Here is a 17,506-nt window from a genome sequence, read left to right as displayed (position 1 = left end):
CAGCTTGATCACTTGAGCAGGGGCTGGTTTATAAAGGTGGCAATCTTACTACCTAGCAGTAAAGACTTTACAGGTCTGGAACACAGGCACTTGGGACGTGTAAGGCTGTTTCTGAGGCAGGGGCTGAGCAATAACGGGCTCCATGGAAGGTGCCCTCTGCAGTGTTCCTTTGCCATTCAAGGGGGCACAGGACACAGCACCCCCATCAGATGTCTCAAATGCACTCGATATCCTCCTTCATTTAAATAGAACCTCTGGGGACCATATACAGGGACCATGTGGGAAGGATAAATCTAGCCCATTTGTCAAGTTAAATGTTTTCAAAATAATCATTAGTGTTGCATGTTTTATAACTAGAGCAAGGTTTTTTAAAAAATAATATATCTAATAGCAGCCTGCAAACTAGAGTTGCATTGTACCCTACTGTATTACTGAGCATACTGTATTATACTCAGCCAGACCTAATGCAGCATTAGGGGGCTTTTGCAGCTGTGCTCAGCTTTGCATTTCATATTTCTTGTGGAGTTATTGTACAGAGCTCTTTCAGTGCTTAGAACTGAAATAGGGTTATATTTATATTTGAATTAAAGCCAGTTGAAATCTACAACGGTACAAGACGCATTAGCTGTTCAAAAGGTATCAGTGCACTATGAACAGCACTCTTCCAGAGTCTCAAGCATGAAAAAGAACCAATGTTTTAGCCCAAATGGAAGGCCTTCTCTGTTATTCACAAAATTCCACCTTAAAGCATTCAGATTTGGGAGATCTCTGTAGCTCAAAAACATTATTTCCCTGGAAACCAATGGCATGGCATTTGTTCTGTAGCTCTCTTCCTTGCCATTTTGTTTTTCGTTTGCTTTTGAACACCTTCAGTGGACAACTGCTTGTTCTCTTAGAATTGGGTTCCTGCTCTTTGGAGCTGAAGTGGAGACCCATCTCTCCTTGCGTCCGTTTTATTGGCCACACTAGATTTCCTTGATCTGGTTCCATCCAGAACGACCGTGTGGGGTTTTTTTTCTTCAACTTTCTTTGACTTACCATGTGTGAGATGATTGTACCCTCAGGAATTCCATCCAGAGTGCCGAAGCGCAAAAGAAAAACACGCCACCAGCTCTTTCTCTAGAGCAATACAAACATTTCCTTAAACCTTCCTATCTCAAGGGGGAAATTGACAGAATAAACTTTTCACCCAGAAAGCCCAGCTTAAGCAGCTCTAGGGCTGAAGCCTCCGCCTCCCTCTGGCATTCTTGCATCATTGATTTCTGCACCATTTTGCCAATAAAAGCAACTGTATTCTTTGATTCCAGCCTGTCCTACAATGGAAAAGAGGCCAGAGTCAACAACTAAGTTGTACATTTTACTAATAGAAAAAAGGTGTGGAAGCTAGCAATGCTGCTACTCCTGTGCTTCTCTAGCCATTGTTAGAGAGATCATGCTCCCATGAAGCAGAGCCAACAGTCAGTCCTGACAATCGGATGTACCAATAAGATGTGTCCCTCTGGAAAAGGCTACCAGCTATTGGTGCAGCTACAACAATCTTAAATCCATAAGCAGGGCTGTCAAAATGTATTTATTTTCCTTTATACCCTGCCTCTTTCCTCAGTGGGCGCTAAAAGTGGCTTATATAATTCTCCTCTCCCTTTCTATCAACAGAAATTTCTACTGCATCCAACCCAGTGAAGGCTTACTAGCCATGGTTATTCATGGTTCATGACATCTAGAGGGGTGTTTTTGAAAAGTGACTAGAAATGGCAGTTGGTACATAGAGCACCAGTTTGGTAACAAATGCACTGTTACTTCCCAGGCCCAGTGTAAAATGGCTTCTTTTAACCTTTAAAGTCCTACGTGCTTTGGGCCCAGGCAACCTTCATCTCCTATCAAATCTATCCACCTATTAAGGGCTTCCATGGATGCTCTGCTCTGTGCCCTCGCCATCAGGAGTGGCATCGAGACTGTGGATGGCACAGACTACATGCAGATGTTTGCTTCATTCCGCTCCTGTTAGTGTTCAGGTGGTAGGTCAGGCTGATTGTGTTCTGGAGACCCTTTGAAATGCTCTGTTGGTTGCTGTTATGATCCTGCAGAAGTTTCATGATACCAGGCATGTCATCCTAGGGAATTGCTTACAGTTCTCATCCTGAGCATTTCCTCCTGCTCTTTGCAAAGCTTTTGGGAATAATCTAGTGCCAGTAAAATAAGACACAAACATGTTTTATTTGGCAGTCGTCTAATATCTTTGTCCAGAATACACTTGCCTTGTATATTAATAAACCTGTTTACAAAGTAACCTGGATTTTGTAAAAGGTTGCCTTCGCCCTGCCCAGGATCTATTCACACGCAAAACACCTCCAGTTTTCAATAAATAGTTCCAGCACTGCAGCTTTCTTAGGTCAGCCAATTAATTTTCCACTTTAGTAAACAGTCTGCCCACCTGACAGGAAAAACACCCTCTATCTGGCCAGCCGCTGCTGGAGAAAATGTGCTGGGCGAGATGGACTGATTCAGCAAGACAATTTCTTATGTTCTTATCCAAGTGGCTGAGATCCAAAGAGCTATTTTAAGGCTTGGGCACTGCCAAGGAATATTTTGCTTTCTCCCCCTTGGCTCTACAGACCTCCTGCATGCCATTTCACAACCTGCCTTGGCAAAAACTCTCACCTTCAAAAGTAATTTGGGCCTGCTTGGGAATCACAAGCCCAAAGCCCTCCTGGGTACTTAAAACTAGCTGTTCAGTTCTTTTACAGACACTACCTCCATAAAAAAGGAAAGATCGAATTTGAACTGGCTATAGCTTGAAGAGGTTGTGTTGGAACCAAAAGATGTAGCTCACAAACCTGTCCTAACAGGATACCCTTCTTCCTTTTTATCTTCACAAGAACTCCATGAGGTAGGTTAGTCACGGAGAGCACGACTGGCCCAAGGTCGCTCAGCAAGCGTCATGGTAGAGTAAGGATTTGAACCTGGATCTCTCAGAAGCCGGTCCAATCTTCTAACCACCACTACACCAAGCTGGCATCCCAGAGCTGAGCAAGAATATAGAAGAAAATAGGTGCTGGGTGGAGCTCTCCTGCAGGATGAAGTTCATCCTGGAGAACAAAGAACAGATTTAGGCTGGCCTAACTAAGATCAGCAGATATCATTTGATTACTATGCATGCAGGACAGGAAGCTTGTATAGGGAAGTGGATGACGTCTGATGGCCACACTCACTTAAACACATAAATTGTAACCACTGTAACTCACCACAGAGAGCCAATGTGGTGTTACAGCTAGAGCAGTGGGCTTGAAGCAAGAGGATTTGGGTTCAAATCCCCATTTAGCCGTGAATCTACTGGGTGATCTTGGACCAACCAATCTTCTCAAGTTCGCCTTCTTCAGAAGATAAAAATGGGATAACCAATTGGTAAGTTGCTTTGTTACCTTAACATGCGGCAGATAGTCTATGTCAGTGATTTCTTTAAGTCAAGAAAATAGCCCAGGAGGAAAGGATGAAGGTTTCTTCCCTTCCCCAGCAGTGTGACTCTGGTCAGATGGGAGTCTTTATGACTCAGATCTCCTAAACAGCTTGGCTCTCCTTGAAGGAAGGGCAGAGAAACATGGGATGAAGAAAGATTTGTGGTCCTTCTACAGGCTTGCTTGAAGATGCAGAAGACTGTCCTGTCTTTCCAGTATGGAGTAAACATTATTGCCGTCTGTACAAGTATTACAAATGAACTTAAAATGTGAGTGAAGAGAGATACATTTTTTAAAAAGTAAATACAGAGAAACAGGATTTACAAGAGGTTATAGTTTGTCTTTAAAAAAAAAAAGTATTTGGTGCTATAAATCCGTATGCTTTTCCATCTGTTCTGCAGAGATAAGGCTGATTCATGAATTATGTTTAGAACTTTTTTTAAAGGACTGGACATTTCCAATCTGTCAGTCATGTTATTTACTGTGGCACGGAATCTGAATTTATAGCTGGTTATTAAAATGTCTGTGCAGGATCTCCATCCCAGCTTGATACTGCATTATTTTTTTATTGCCAGCTATTTTTATCCCCCAAAAAATTGAATTTGAAAGATGGTGGCTGTACATTTGATGACCTGCTTGTATTTATCAAGGACATTGCAGCGAAACGCAACTGCACAGGAAATCCCATTAGAACATGCTGGACCTGGTTGGAAGGAGTATGTTAACCTGTCACTCATGTCACTGGTTTTGAATGCACTCTGCTCCATTGTAAATGCCTCTTCTCCGAGAAGTCTGGCTTCATAAAAGTGGCAGTGGTCCTTGATGTACTCAGCAGAGGATAGGAAAGAAAACATGGCTCTGAATACCGCACATTGATTGCTGCAAATTGAGTGTAGGATGAAGAGTGTTCACTGTATCCCCACTCTGAAATAACGTGTTACAGAACTGAGCATCTATTCATAGAGACTGGACCAGCTCCAAGTCATGAGCGTAAATTTACTTGTATCATCTTTGCCGGGCGGAATTGTGGTCCCCTGTGCCTGCTTGCCCTTTGATTTGAGAAAACTGTTTATTTGTTTAGGCCTGTAATGATATTATCCACAGGGCTGCAGGCACAGAGAGAGGATTAGGAATTCCTGGAGGAGAAACTTTGTGTTTGATTACCCTGACAACCTTTTGTGACACAAGCCAACAGTGACTTTTCTTTGTTGTTATTCTCTCTCTGCAGAGGTTTATTTTTGTCTCTTGCAAAATGGAGAGGGGTGTCTTCTTGAAGGAAGCAAAGCAAAATCTGAGGCTGTCATCCACAGCCAGTGAATCAGAATGTTTCTGCTTTTTTGTTTGTCTGTCTGTTTGTTTGTTTCAAAAAGGAATGACTCTTTACCGCCTGACCTACCATCTAGCTCTGGCTGAAACTGATGAGGCAACCAGTTGAAAAGCAAAACTAAGGCTGCGGTCACATGGAGCATTAGTCATGCTACAGAGACGGAAGATAGGCGGATTTTCCGGGCGTGATCACATCGCAACATCTGGGAGGCATAGAGCTCCCGTGGTGAACCTGAGGCTTCCCGCGGAAGATGCGGAGTTAAAAACTAGTCCCTCCGAGGTACTAGTTTCTGGAAACCGCGGGGCAAGGGCTGGCGTCTGATCGCGTTTCTCGTGGTGGTATCCAGCGCCCGCCCATGTCCCTTCGCAAACAGGTTTTAGAACATAAGAACATAAGAGATGCCAATGTTGGATCAGGCCAAAGGCCCATCCAGTCCAACACTCTGTATCACACAGTGGCCAGAAATACCAGTGCCATCAGGAGGTCCACCAGTGGGGCCAGGACATCTGAAGCCATCCCACTGTTGACCCCCCCAAGCACCAAGATGACAGAGCATCACTTGCCCCAGAGTCCCTATCTATACCTTGTGGCTAATAGCCACTGATGGACCTCTGCTCCATATGCTTATCTAATTCCCTTTTGAAGCCGTCCATGCTTGTAGCTGTCACCACTTCCTGTGGCAGTGAGTTCCATGTGTTAATCACTCTTTGGGTGAAGAAGTACTTCCTTTTATCCGTTCTAACCCGACCGCTCAGCAATTTCATGGAGTGCCCACGGGTTCTTGTATTGTGAGAAAGGGAGAAAAGTACCTCTTTCTCTACCTGCTCTTTCCCATACATAATCTTATAAACCTCAATCATGTCACCCCTCAGTCGTCGTTTCTCCAAGCTAAAGAGCCCTAAGCGCCTTAACCTTTCCTCATAGGGAAAGTGTTCCAACCCTTTTATCTTTCGAGTTGCCCTTTTCTGCACTTTTTCCAAAGCTATAATATCCTTTTTAAGGTGTGGTGACCAGAATTGCACACAGTATTCCAGATGTGGTCGCACCATTGATTTATATAAGGGCATTATGATATTGGCTGATCTGTTTACAGTACCCTTCCTAATAATCCCTAGCATAGCATTGGCCTTCTTTATTGCAGTCACACACTGTCTCGACATTTTCAGTGAGTTATCTACTACAACTCCAAGATCTCTCTCTTGATCAGTCTCTGCCAGTTCAGACCCCATCAACGTGTATTTATATTTAGGATTTTTGGCTCCAATGTGCATCACCTTGCACTTGGCCACACTGAACCTCATCCATCTTCAAAAACGATCCAACAGGTCTCCCTGGGATCTCGCTAGGCAGAGTAGAATCGCCAAACCTTCATACGCTTGTCCCGGTGGTCGCTTCAAGTCCAATACTGGGAATCAGGGCAGGACCTTTGGGGCAGAGAGTAGCCCCCCTGTACTGGCTGTCGGCCGGAGGAGGGGCTTTCCAAAGCCCCCTGGCTAGGACCCCATTGCCTATGGGTTCCATGGGGGAGCACGCACAATCACGCTCCCTCCTACTCCCCGATTCATGGCACACGTCTCTCGGAGTAGCGAGAAGACATGGCCATCGCTGAAGCACGGAGAACTGAAAGTCCAGCCTCAGGAACCTTGACCCAACTTAAGTGCCTCTTCTGCTTCCTCCAATGCAAGAACCACTGAAGTTGGAGAAGACTCCTTAGGGTGGAGGAAAGCTTCAGACTTGAGCCAAAAAGAAAGGTGGGGTATAAATATTTGAACAAACTTTGCTCAGTGGAGTGGTAGGACAGGGGTAGGAGCCACCCCACTGGTGCTAATCCTGTACTTCCTGCAACAACACAGACATACATTTAAAAAATACCCGTGTTTAGTTAACCTTGGACCAGGATTTCCAGATATACATTCACAGGCATTTGAAGATGCATGTGTAAGCATTCATCACATCCACACGTTCTGGGTTTGCTGCAAGAAACACAGAGGTAACACTGGTGTTTCCCAAAGGAATTGTAACATGTGGAGGTGCCCTTACTGACATGGTGCCTCCCAGAGCTGTTCTGGGAGCTGATGAGAGTCAGAATGGAAAACCCTCTTCACACTCAAATAAAGTCATGGTCCTAAGTGCACAAGATCCATGCAGATCATTCCAAAGAGACTGTCTTTTGCTCTGATGGGTAAACATGCTGTTCTGAGGATTAATGATAATTCAGCATAACTAGGCTGAAGACAGGGCTGCAAATCCTTTTGAAAGAAGAGATTCAAACTTGCTTTCGGTTCATCTACTGTTGAGTACGGAAGGGTTGTTTCAGAGGGAGAGGCGAAAAGAAATGTTCAGCATACCGTTTCAACACTACCCCCTCCTGCTGCAAAAAAGATCTACATTGCAGTGTGCTTCCCTTTGTGTCTGCTGGGGGGGGGGGGTTGATGGGAGAGCAAGACAGATTTTTAATGAGAATCAGACTTTTCCGCTGTGCAATTTATATCTAAACAGCCCTTCAAGGGTCTTTAACAAGTCTATAAACAGTCTCAGAATTGCCAAAAATCATTTACAAATAAAGCTTTCCCAGATCTGTGCCCAGTCTGAGCAAAGAGTACAATGCTTTTCTTTTTTTCTTTTTTTCAATAAATATTTAGCTACGGGGAGGGGTGGGGGGAAAGGCCAAGGGTAACAAAGAACATTGGTTGTTTAGATTGCCTGGCCCATGCTAGAACTCCCTCTTTGCAGCTGACCAGTGCTACATATAGGTTAATTTCCACATGGAGCTGTAGAAATTCTATCCCTGGTTTGTGAAGTTTGGGTCAGCCAAAGCATGTTAATCTGTTTAGCATGTGTGCTTCGTGGAGGAGCGAGACCACCGCCAGGCAAGAGAAGCAGCAGCAGCCGCAGTCCTTGGGGGTAGTTAATAAAGAGCTGAAGGGAAAGACATTTAGAAAGAGTTCAGTTTGCGAGCTGGGGCAGCTTGGGCACATGTTTAAAGTTTCCACCCTCTCAGAAAACTGAGAACTCAGTAGATTGCTTAGAGCAGGGGCCACACACTCAAGTGCCAAGAGATGGGGTAGAGGGAGGAGAAGGGTGGATGGAGAGGCGACGTGATTGAGGAGTTGCTAGAAACTACTGAGGCCAGAGGTACCACTGTAAAGACTTATGCCCAAACACTCGGCAAGGAAAGAGACATTTCCCTGTGAGAAGCGCTCTTTAGTGACAGACTCGCAGACAAATCCCACTCACATTTTCTTAGCAAATTTCATACTAGCAGTGCAAGGAGTTTATTTACTTCATTTATGCCTCACTTGCACCCCCAGCTGGGATCCAAAGCGGCTCCCAACATTTTCTCCTTCTCCATTTTATCCTCACAACGACCCTGGGAGGTAGGTTAGGCTAAAAGTGTGACCAAGCTTCCACGGCAGGGTGGGATCCTGGAGCTGGGTCTCCCAGATCCTCGTCAGATGTTCACTGGCTCTTTAGTCACAAAGTCACAATTTTAAGCACTAAGCCACTTCAGATGCCTGATTCCCCTTTTGCCATTATGACAAGTGGATTTTTTTCAAACTTTATTTTGAAATTATAAGAACCTCACAGAACTACCATTCCTAGAGTTCCTTGGGTTCCACTGCAGGGTCCATTGCCGTTAAAAACAGACTTGAAACTAGGTTCAGATGTATACTGTAGACACACACTCAAGACCTTTGCTAGTGGGTCTTCAGATAAATTGCTCCAAGTGAATGTAGTAATTAATTCAGAGTAAAATTCTGAGGATCAGGTTGCACATTTTACCAATTTCCGTGAAAATACGCTAGAACATGTGTGTGTACACCATACATTTAAACTACTTTCAAGGTTCTGTAACAATTAGCTTGGCTCCCAAGCAAGTAAAATTGGTGTTCTAAAGATCTAGAGATCTTTTATACAAAAGTTTAATGACATTCCCTCTGCTCATCAGGCAATGAATGTTTAAAGTTATAGTTCAGTTGCGCTCAAAATGAACAACCTGGGATGAGCAACAAATTCTTTGGGTCTTGGCTGTCAACCTCCAACTTTTCCTTTCTTCCCCTCTCTCCCTGTCTTTCTTACAGAGTTAAACACTTAAAGCATTTTAACCTAATCAAAATATTTGCTGATGAGTATTTATTTTTACAAGTTCTGGCTTTTGGCTTTAGACTTCCCTTTAAACAATATAGACTGCAGTATTAATTTGTTGTAAAACCAAATGTGGTTAGGATTATTCTGCTCTGACTCTGGAGATCAATCACTGGTGAGAATATCTCTATTAGAGTAAAATAAGCAGTTAGAAGCACATCTTTCGGCATTCGACAGCATAACTTGTGATGCCCTAAGCATATGTGCCTCAAAGCAAACAAAGCTGGGTGAGTTTTTGAAGCAAACTGGGCCTCTTTCATGGTATCTCTCCAGCAGCCAGAAAACAAAGACTTAAAGCAAATATAAGAGACTCAGGGATTCCTAACTGGGTTGCCAGCTGCCTGGAGGAGAAATATGTCCCGTTCCTTTAATAAGAGGCTTAATGAGGTGTTATTTACCAGGTGATGTTATTTACCTCCAAGCCATGAAAAACTTTCTCTGTCCATTTCCACACATTAAGCCTCTATTAAAGAGATTGGACCTTTTCAACTGGGCCCCTCTAGTACCAAACGGACTGAGTTCTTCAGAACTTTGCTGAAGTGTATCTAACTCTAAAGGTTCTTCCCATCTCCAGCTTACTCCTGCAACTTTCTCAGCCTGCATATCCAAGTTTCCCTCTCTGTCCTTCCATTGGCCCCAGAGAAAGCCCAGAAAAAAACGCAAAAACAAAAACCACGTACCCACATGACCTTAATCCAATTTGCTACCTTCCATGAGATGCCTTTGGTGACATAGCTTTTATTTAATTTTTATCTCACCTTTCAGACAAAGTTGCCTCTCAAAGGGACTCTAATATTCAGGAAACAATGTGGATGGAAGGCACTATATACATGAAGGAAAATAAGAGTCAGCCTTACAAACGGGAATAAACCCACAAGCAATGGAAGAGGAGTGGAGGGGGACATAGAAGAAGGAAATAATTTGACAAAACCGGAACAAAGTAGTGAGTTGTTAGCAGGCCCTTGCATCCGGTTAGGGCCAGCTGATCTTTCCGTCCTGGGTGTTCTTGGGGGGGGGGGGGACGACACACCATCTCTCACCAGTGGCCTGCAGTTCTGTGGCTGGGGGCAGGGCCTTCTCTTCCCTTTTTGTCCCACTTCGTATTGTTCATAACAAGGAAGGCACACAAGGCATCTGGCAGCATAAACGTCTGGGAGAACATGAATGCTTGCACCTTTTTTGTCACTTCTGTTTGTCCTAAGCTGTTACATGGCATTTGCTTTTGGATTTTACTTTGGAGCAACACAGCTACATGCAAACTCTAATAATGGTGAAACATTTTGAAACAAAACACCGTTCAAAGCTCATTGGAATCTGTACTAAAATTTCCAAGCTGTACAAAAGCATAAAGTCTTCTGAAATAAGCTTTTAAAAAATGGTATCCTGAAGGATGAAGGAACAGGTTTGGTCACCTTCCTTAGGGAGAGGCTTCCTTAGAACAGTCACCACCGCTGCAGAAAAAGTCTTGCATCTTGTCACCACCCGCCTAACTCTGGATGGACGGCTTTGTGTCTTTGGGCATATGGTTGGATGCTGGACAAGACAGACCACTGGTCTGACCCAGCAGGACACTTCTTATGTTCACTTACATCAGTCTCACCAAATAACCTAAGCACATAGGGTAGAGGAATCAAACCCACATATAGGAACCAGGAATAGTAATAGTATTCCTTGAGGAGCTCTGATACAGGGGTAAAACAGACAATCACTTGTTGTTGCTACTTTAAAGAATACCCATGTAGAGTTTTATGGATACTGTGGACCACCAAAAGGATAAGTAAGTGGGGTTCTAGAGCAAATCAATCCTGAGCTCTCCCTAAAAGCTAAAATAACTAAACTGAGGCTATTGTACTTGGGTCACATTGTGAGAAAACAAGAGTAACTGGAAAAGACAATAATGCTAGGAGCAGCAGGAAAAGAGGAAGACCCAACATGAGATGGATTGACTCAACAAAGGAAGCCATGGCACCCAGTTGGCAAGACCTGAGAAAAGCTGTTAATGACAGGACATTTTGGAGAACATTAATTCATAGGGTCAACATAAGTCGGAGGTGACTTGACGGCACTGAACACACAGAGAAAGAGAGATTTGTGGTGTGCAGCACCATGCTTGGTTGAAACGTACCATGTTTGTGGTTCCAGGTGTGGGCCTGGTGAAACTCAGTTGAACCTGAAGCCAAATTGCTCCAGACACAATTAAAGCCACCACATGTGACGCACATGGACATGTGATGACTATGTGGTATGTTGTCATCCATTTTTACCCTAAGAAACAAATCTAGCTGTTCTCTCACATACAAAGAATCGTATATCCCTGTACTTATATCCACAGCATTGCCACTGAGAACAATGGGGTCAGAATTTTAGATTGTACGTGTTGCTGATTTTGTTTCTTTAAACTTATTCTGGGGCTTCTTTTTCAAAAGATCCCTGGAATTTGTCCTCAGTAATATATTTGCAGATTACTTACTCTAGTGTTACTCTACTCATGCTAAAAAGAGCAAACGAGTTTTGCATTACAATCTGTACTTTGCATGTTTCCAAAATATACCTGTACATTACATAAGGTTCAAATTTGCAAAAAAAGGAGCCATCTTTCCCCCTTCCAACAAAATGTACTCCAAGACATAAGAATAATAGCTAAGTGATGGTGACTGGAACAGCTTTTTACCTAACTCTTCCTCCTTCTGTTTGGTCTTGGGGTTATAAATGAGAAGAGCTATTCTGAAGATTCCATCTTGTGTCATGCCCCCAAGTTGGACCGGGTGGACTGTAAAACTAATGTCGGCAAAGGAAGACCCAAATGAAAGATCTGCAGCAAAGTGGACCTCAAGCACCAGTCAACAGATGTAAAGGTTTAATGAAACATCAGCCAGTCCATTGAGGTTTCAGTAGTTTAGCACTAAATAGCACAAAATTACGTTTTTTCTATACCAAAGTATTTTAGCATAGTGGACACATCCAGTATCAAAACCTGAAGCAGCTCCTCCGGACTCCTTGGGATTCCAGACCTTGTGGCCAGATGATGACCCATCTAAAAAAAAAATCTGAAAACATTAGTAGGGTTAGATCTCAGTCCTGTCTTCACTCTGTACTTCTATTAATATAACTGACCTCAGAGTCTGCCCGTATTCTCGCAAAGTCTTTGTTTGCATAAAGGAAGTGACAGACTGTGCACATCAATTTCACTCTGTCAGGTAGAGACAGATGAAATAGCAAGATAGATCTCTGCTACTTACATGTTTATTACAGAGAACAGCTTACACCGGGAAAGGGTGAAATCCACAGTACACTCAGAATGAGAGGGGGGAGGGAAATTCCATTAATTACAGAGGCTCAGGGCTGCACTTTAAACCCAATTATAATTTGTCATAAGGCAATCCTAAATGCTTTACATGGAGAATAGGCACTGTAAGCATACTTGGCAGAAAATAAGTCCCCTTGGATTGAGTGGAACTTCAGAGAAAATAGGTCCAGGGCTGAGCTGCAAGTCTTGTTTATTTCGATAGTGCTTACCTGCATATATATATAGGCCTAGGAAAGGGGCTTAAGAGTGCTCCTGATGCTGGACAAAATTCATTCCAATTATGCCATCAGACATAACAGAGAATATCGTTTACTTGCAACCATTGTAATATGTGGAAGAACAGTGGAAATGAAACCATCTATGGAACTTTCTTGGAGGTCCCAGTGTGAGCAAAATGCTGTCTTCTTATTACAGCTGAGCAAACAATAGATTGAACACTTGCTCTGGTGAGGCCAGTTCCATTAACTTCAAAGGGGATATTGCTGAAATGAAATATTAACAAGATCTCATATTTGAGTTTTACAAACAAAGAACATCATGATTAAAAGTCCTGACCGTGCTAGCTCTCTTGATGCAATAACTTGGTGTTTTAAAAATGAGGAGTGGAATCTACTGGAAACTCCTCCAATACATTGAAACATATAGGAAGTTGATACCCTGAAGCACATTTGGTATCCAGTGTGCAAAAGGATAACATGTTTGCTGCTGGGAAAGGGGTTTTCTTGATCAGTCCTGGAAGAGATAATGGTCTGTGAAGAAGATGTAAATCTTGAAGTCATCTTGGTATCACTACACCAGACAAATGCCATTTCTTTGCCACTCCTTCAATGATCTCTGCTGAAGTCTGGAGTCCACAAAAGAAGCTGTATTGCATATGTCATTCTGCAGAACTGCAAGTACCAAGGAAACTATGCAAAAGGAAGAAGTGAAGAATTCAACAAGACATAGAGGGAAGGAGGGGAATGACATGATGAAAATGATGGGGCACACCCCATATAGACCCACAAGCCCCACAAAACTGAGGAGTGTTCAATGACAAAGAGAGTTGCCGTCTTTGATGTTGGGGAGAGTAACCACATGGAAGCACGTGGAACTGAAGTGCTGGTGCTGTAATTATCTCCTGGCCCTGGACTCACACTGAGAAAAAGCTATCTCTTCCTGTATGAACCATGTAACAAATACACTTCTCCAGTGTTCCTGTTCATTGTATCACCCTACAGGACAGTAAAATCTGGTGACCTGTTTGTAAGCTTTCTCTGTAGTAGCCCCTCTTCTTTGGAATGGCCTTCCAGAAGATGGACTTCTTGGCTGGGCTTAGGCGATCTTTGAAGGCTGTGTTCTTTAGATGGACTTCATGTGAAGCCACCAGGTAACATCAGGTGGGCCATGCCTCATCTCTCTTTAGTACTGAACCCTCCTCAGTACTGTGTCTCGTAGGTCTAATAATAGGGTGTGCCCATTTATTTCCATCAGTTCACTCATCTCCTCTCCTCCATTTTAAAAATGATGTTTACATATTGTTTTTAACTTAAAATACTTTACTGTTTTATATCTGATGTAGTGTTTGTAAGCCACCTTGAGTTCATCAAGAAGGGGGAAATGTAAGTGTCTTAAAGTAAATTAATTAATAAAAATGTTTTCCCAGTCAAACTGGTAGTATCAAGTTATCCAAGTGTCAAGGTCACTCCCGTAACAAACAGAGAAGGCACAAGCAGCTAACAGAAAGAGTTCTCCCTGAAACCTTTAGGTGGGACCCAGTATTCCCTCCAAGCTGAGTTAATGTGAGCTAGCTGATAGTTTTTAGCCAGTTTGGTGTAGTGGTTAAGTGTGCGGACTCTAATCTGGGAGAACCAGGTTTGATTTCCCACTCCTCCGCTTGCACCTGCTGATGTGACCTTGGGTCAGTCACAAGCTCTGGCACAGCTGTCCTTGAAAAAGAGCAGTTTGTGTCAGAGTTCTCTCAGCCCCACCCACCTCACAGGGTGTCTGTTGTGGGGAGGGGAAGGGAAAGGAGTTCGTAAGCTGCTCTGAGACACCTTTGGGTAGTGAAGGGCGGGGTATAAATCCAATCTCCTCCTCCTCCTCCTCCTCCTTCTGTGAGCTAGCTGATAGTTTTTAGCCTCCGGCTCACACATTTTTTATCTTAGCTCAGGAAGGATGGCTCCAGAGCAAACTAATTCATGCAGATGCCAAATCTCTCGCTCACAACTTTAATGCCAGTAGCTCACAAAGTAGAATTTTTACTCACAAGACTCCAGAGCTTAGAGGGAGCATTGGTGGGGACCTCATCAGGGGAAGCAATATTTGTGTGCCCTGTTATTAAACTTTGGGAGATCATGACTGTGTCATAAATAAGGATACCACCATAAACCCTTGCTTAAGGCTCAGCAGCCTCTATCTGCAACCACTTGTAACTGCCACAAGCTGATCAATGAAAGCCCTTAGTTCAAAATGAAATGTTATAGGATATTCCTCCTTGGAAGCTTGAGCTGAATACACATTTTTGTGTTGAAGTCTCCCATGAACTTGGTTTCATTTTGATTATACATGATATTGGCATAAAACAAGTGAAACAAATAAAGTGAAACAATCATCTCTCAACTGTTCTCACAAAAATCCATCTACAGTTGCTGGGAATTCCAAATGTTTAGGGAAGCAAGGAAAAGAGTAAGTTTGGCCAATAAATTGCAAGTATCAAACTTATTTTCACACTTAGAAAGTTTCCTTCTATAATGGGAGCTTTAAAAAAAAAGTATTTGAACTCATAAATTCCAAAAACAGACAATAAAATTTACTAGCACTGAAATAACAGAAGCCTAAAATATTTAGAACATGTTACTTGAGCAAATAACATAATCCTTGGCACATGGGAGCACATGGTTTGCTTCAAACATGTTTCATTTTGTCATTGCAATGAGTGTGCAGTATTTCTCTTTGGGTGCAAGAGTGATTGATGTCCTTGGAAGAGCCGCTTGTAAGAACATGGCAGTTGCCAAAGCAAACACGTTGGAGGGAAGTGAGCGGGAGGGAGAGCTGTACTCCTTGGAGTAGATCTTGGTTTGGGGAGTTCACGAAGAGGTGAGACAGCTAGCTGCAGAACAAATACAAACACTCTGCACACTTCATCTAAATAAATTATATACACAATCTGGCCTTCAGTAGTTATTAACAGAGCATTTACTACTACTACCCTTCCCTCCTGCCCCTATAGAATGCAGGCAGAAAGCCAGCTTGTGCTCCGGTAATGATTTATAACTTTTGCTTCTTGTGAATGGATGTATTACCACTAAGATCTCTTCCATTTTATTTCCCCCCAAAGCTGTTGTTGCCATTCCAAAACAAAACGAGCCGGTCACCTTCTGTCCTAGTGGTCCTGTACTGGATTACTGGTGTGCATTATTAAATTTTGTGAGTGCTGGGTCGAACACGCCAAAGGAAACATTCACCAAGTGCATTGATCCATTTTCCTTTTTTAAAGCCAGTCACAGAAACATGTGTTAAAAGATGGAATGTGAGGCCGCTTGGATCTTTGTTTTCTTTTGGATTAGGCCACCTTTGCAATGTTGACCTAGTGAAGAAGAGGGCTCTGTGTGCCCCTGCTTTCAGAAACTAAGTACTCACCAGACACAGGGCCTTCTCTGTGGTGGTGCCTCAACTCTGGTACTCACTTCTCACAACAGCACATCTGGAGTTTATCTGCTTATCTAATTTTACATTTTGGGTAAACAAAAAACATTTTTAACTCAGACTTTCTGTTAATTATTTTACAAGTGGAGTCCCCCCCAAATATTTTGATTCACTTTTACCTTTATCTGAAAACACATGCAACATACATAAGGTGTTATTCTGGTTCTTTACAGCAGAAAGCAAGTGGCCACCTGGGGTGCTACCACTCAAAAGGCTCTGTCTGAGACTGTAAGTGTTTTGGCACATTGGGTGAACTTTGTATCCTCCCCCCCCCCCATTCAACAAAGAGAAAAGTGAGAAAACTAGAATGAACATGTGACTTACTGGGCACTGAAAATGAACGGTATAAAAATAGAAATAGGTCAGCTCAGTGCTTCTCTCAATCCATGGCTGCTTCCCCCGCCCACTTGCTTTGGTTGCAGTGATCCAGGCAGCCCCAGCCCCACTTCGCACTCCTCTCCCAGGTGGGTTCCTGGGAGGGGGTCAGCCGTGGAGACAGTGGGTACTTGGACAAGGCTAGGAGAAGGACGGGAATGGGGGGGGGAGTGGCTTCCCTTCAGCCTCCCGGAGAAAGGCACATGGAAAAGAGGAGGCTCCTCTGGCCTTTTTGGCACTCCTCAAAACCTGGCACCCAAGGTGATCCCCAGTGGTTGGGGCCAGCCCTCCTCTCACCCCACCCATGCCTGAAGAGAGGGAGAAAGGACTTTTGAGCAAGTGTTTCTGGGGCTTTTGTGCTGGATGCTGTAGAAGGAGACTTCTTTATGAAAGGCATTGTTTCTCCCAGGGATAAGCCTATCCCAGCATTGTTTCTCATATGTTAAAGAATGAGTGTCGTCTACAAGATTAACTCCTTTCTTGGCCATATGCTGCATGTGTGAGTATGACTTGGCTTGATGCATGCTTGGGCTCACTTCCTGGAGTTATCTGCTCTGTGGATCATTCCCTGTTATCTGATTGTGGCCCAGTTGCAGTCAGAACTGCGGTCTGGACACAGCCCACACTTGGGGAGAGGGATGGCAAAAAATTAAATAGATCTATCTCTTCCAGAGATGATAAAATACCTGGATGAAGCTCTGCAAACTACCTTGAACCCAAATCTCCAGCAGTTGTTGGGTCCCGGAGTCCTGCTTTTCCACCTACCTGAATGCTGTGCAAATGACTTTTGCTAAGAGCCAGCCCCAAGAGTCACTTAAGAGAGAGCAGGGGACAGGTTTGTAGGGATCCTTTAAAAAAAAGAAAATGATGCTTGGGAACTGAAGACAGGAATGCTACAGGTGCACCTCTGCCCCACCACAGAGAAGCAGCGACTGTTGGAGGCTTGGCCTGTTGAATACCGGACAGCCGCCGAAGACAAAACATGTGAACCCAACCCCACCCCCGAAACCAGGGAGACTGCCTCGGAGGAGCCTGGGAAATGGGCCAAGGGCCGTCGAACCGACGCTCCTCCGTGGCGCGGCTGGCCAGAGAACAGGAGAGGGAGAGATTCTTCGCCGGGTATTCCTCCCCGGAGACCTTTGGAGCGCCCTCCCAGGCCGCCCTCTTCTCCGCCTTGCTTTCGGGAGCGCTGGGAAAGAGCCGCGCGGGGCG

Source organism: Gekko japonicus, unplaced genomic scaffold, assembly GCF_001447785.1.
Source record: "Gekko japonicus isolate JY-2015 unplaced genomic scaffold, Gekko_japonicus_V1.1 scaffold318, whole genome shotgun sequence".
NCBI classification, from domain to species: Eukaryota; Metazoa; Chordata; class Lepidosauria; order Squamata; family Gekkonidae; genus Gekko; species Gekko japonicus.
This window is presented reverse-complemented; position numbering follows the sequence as displayed.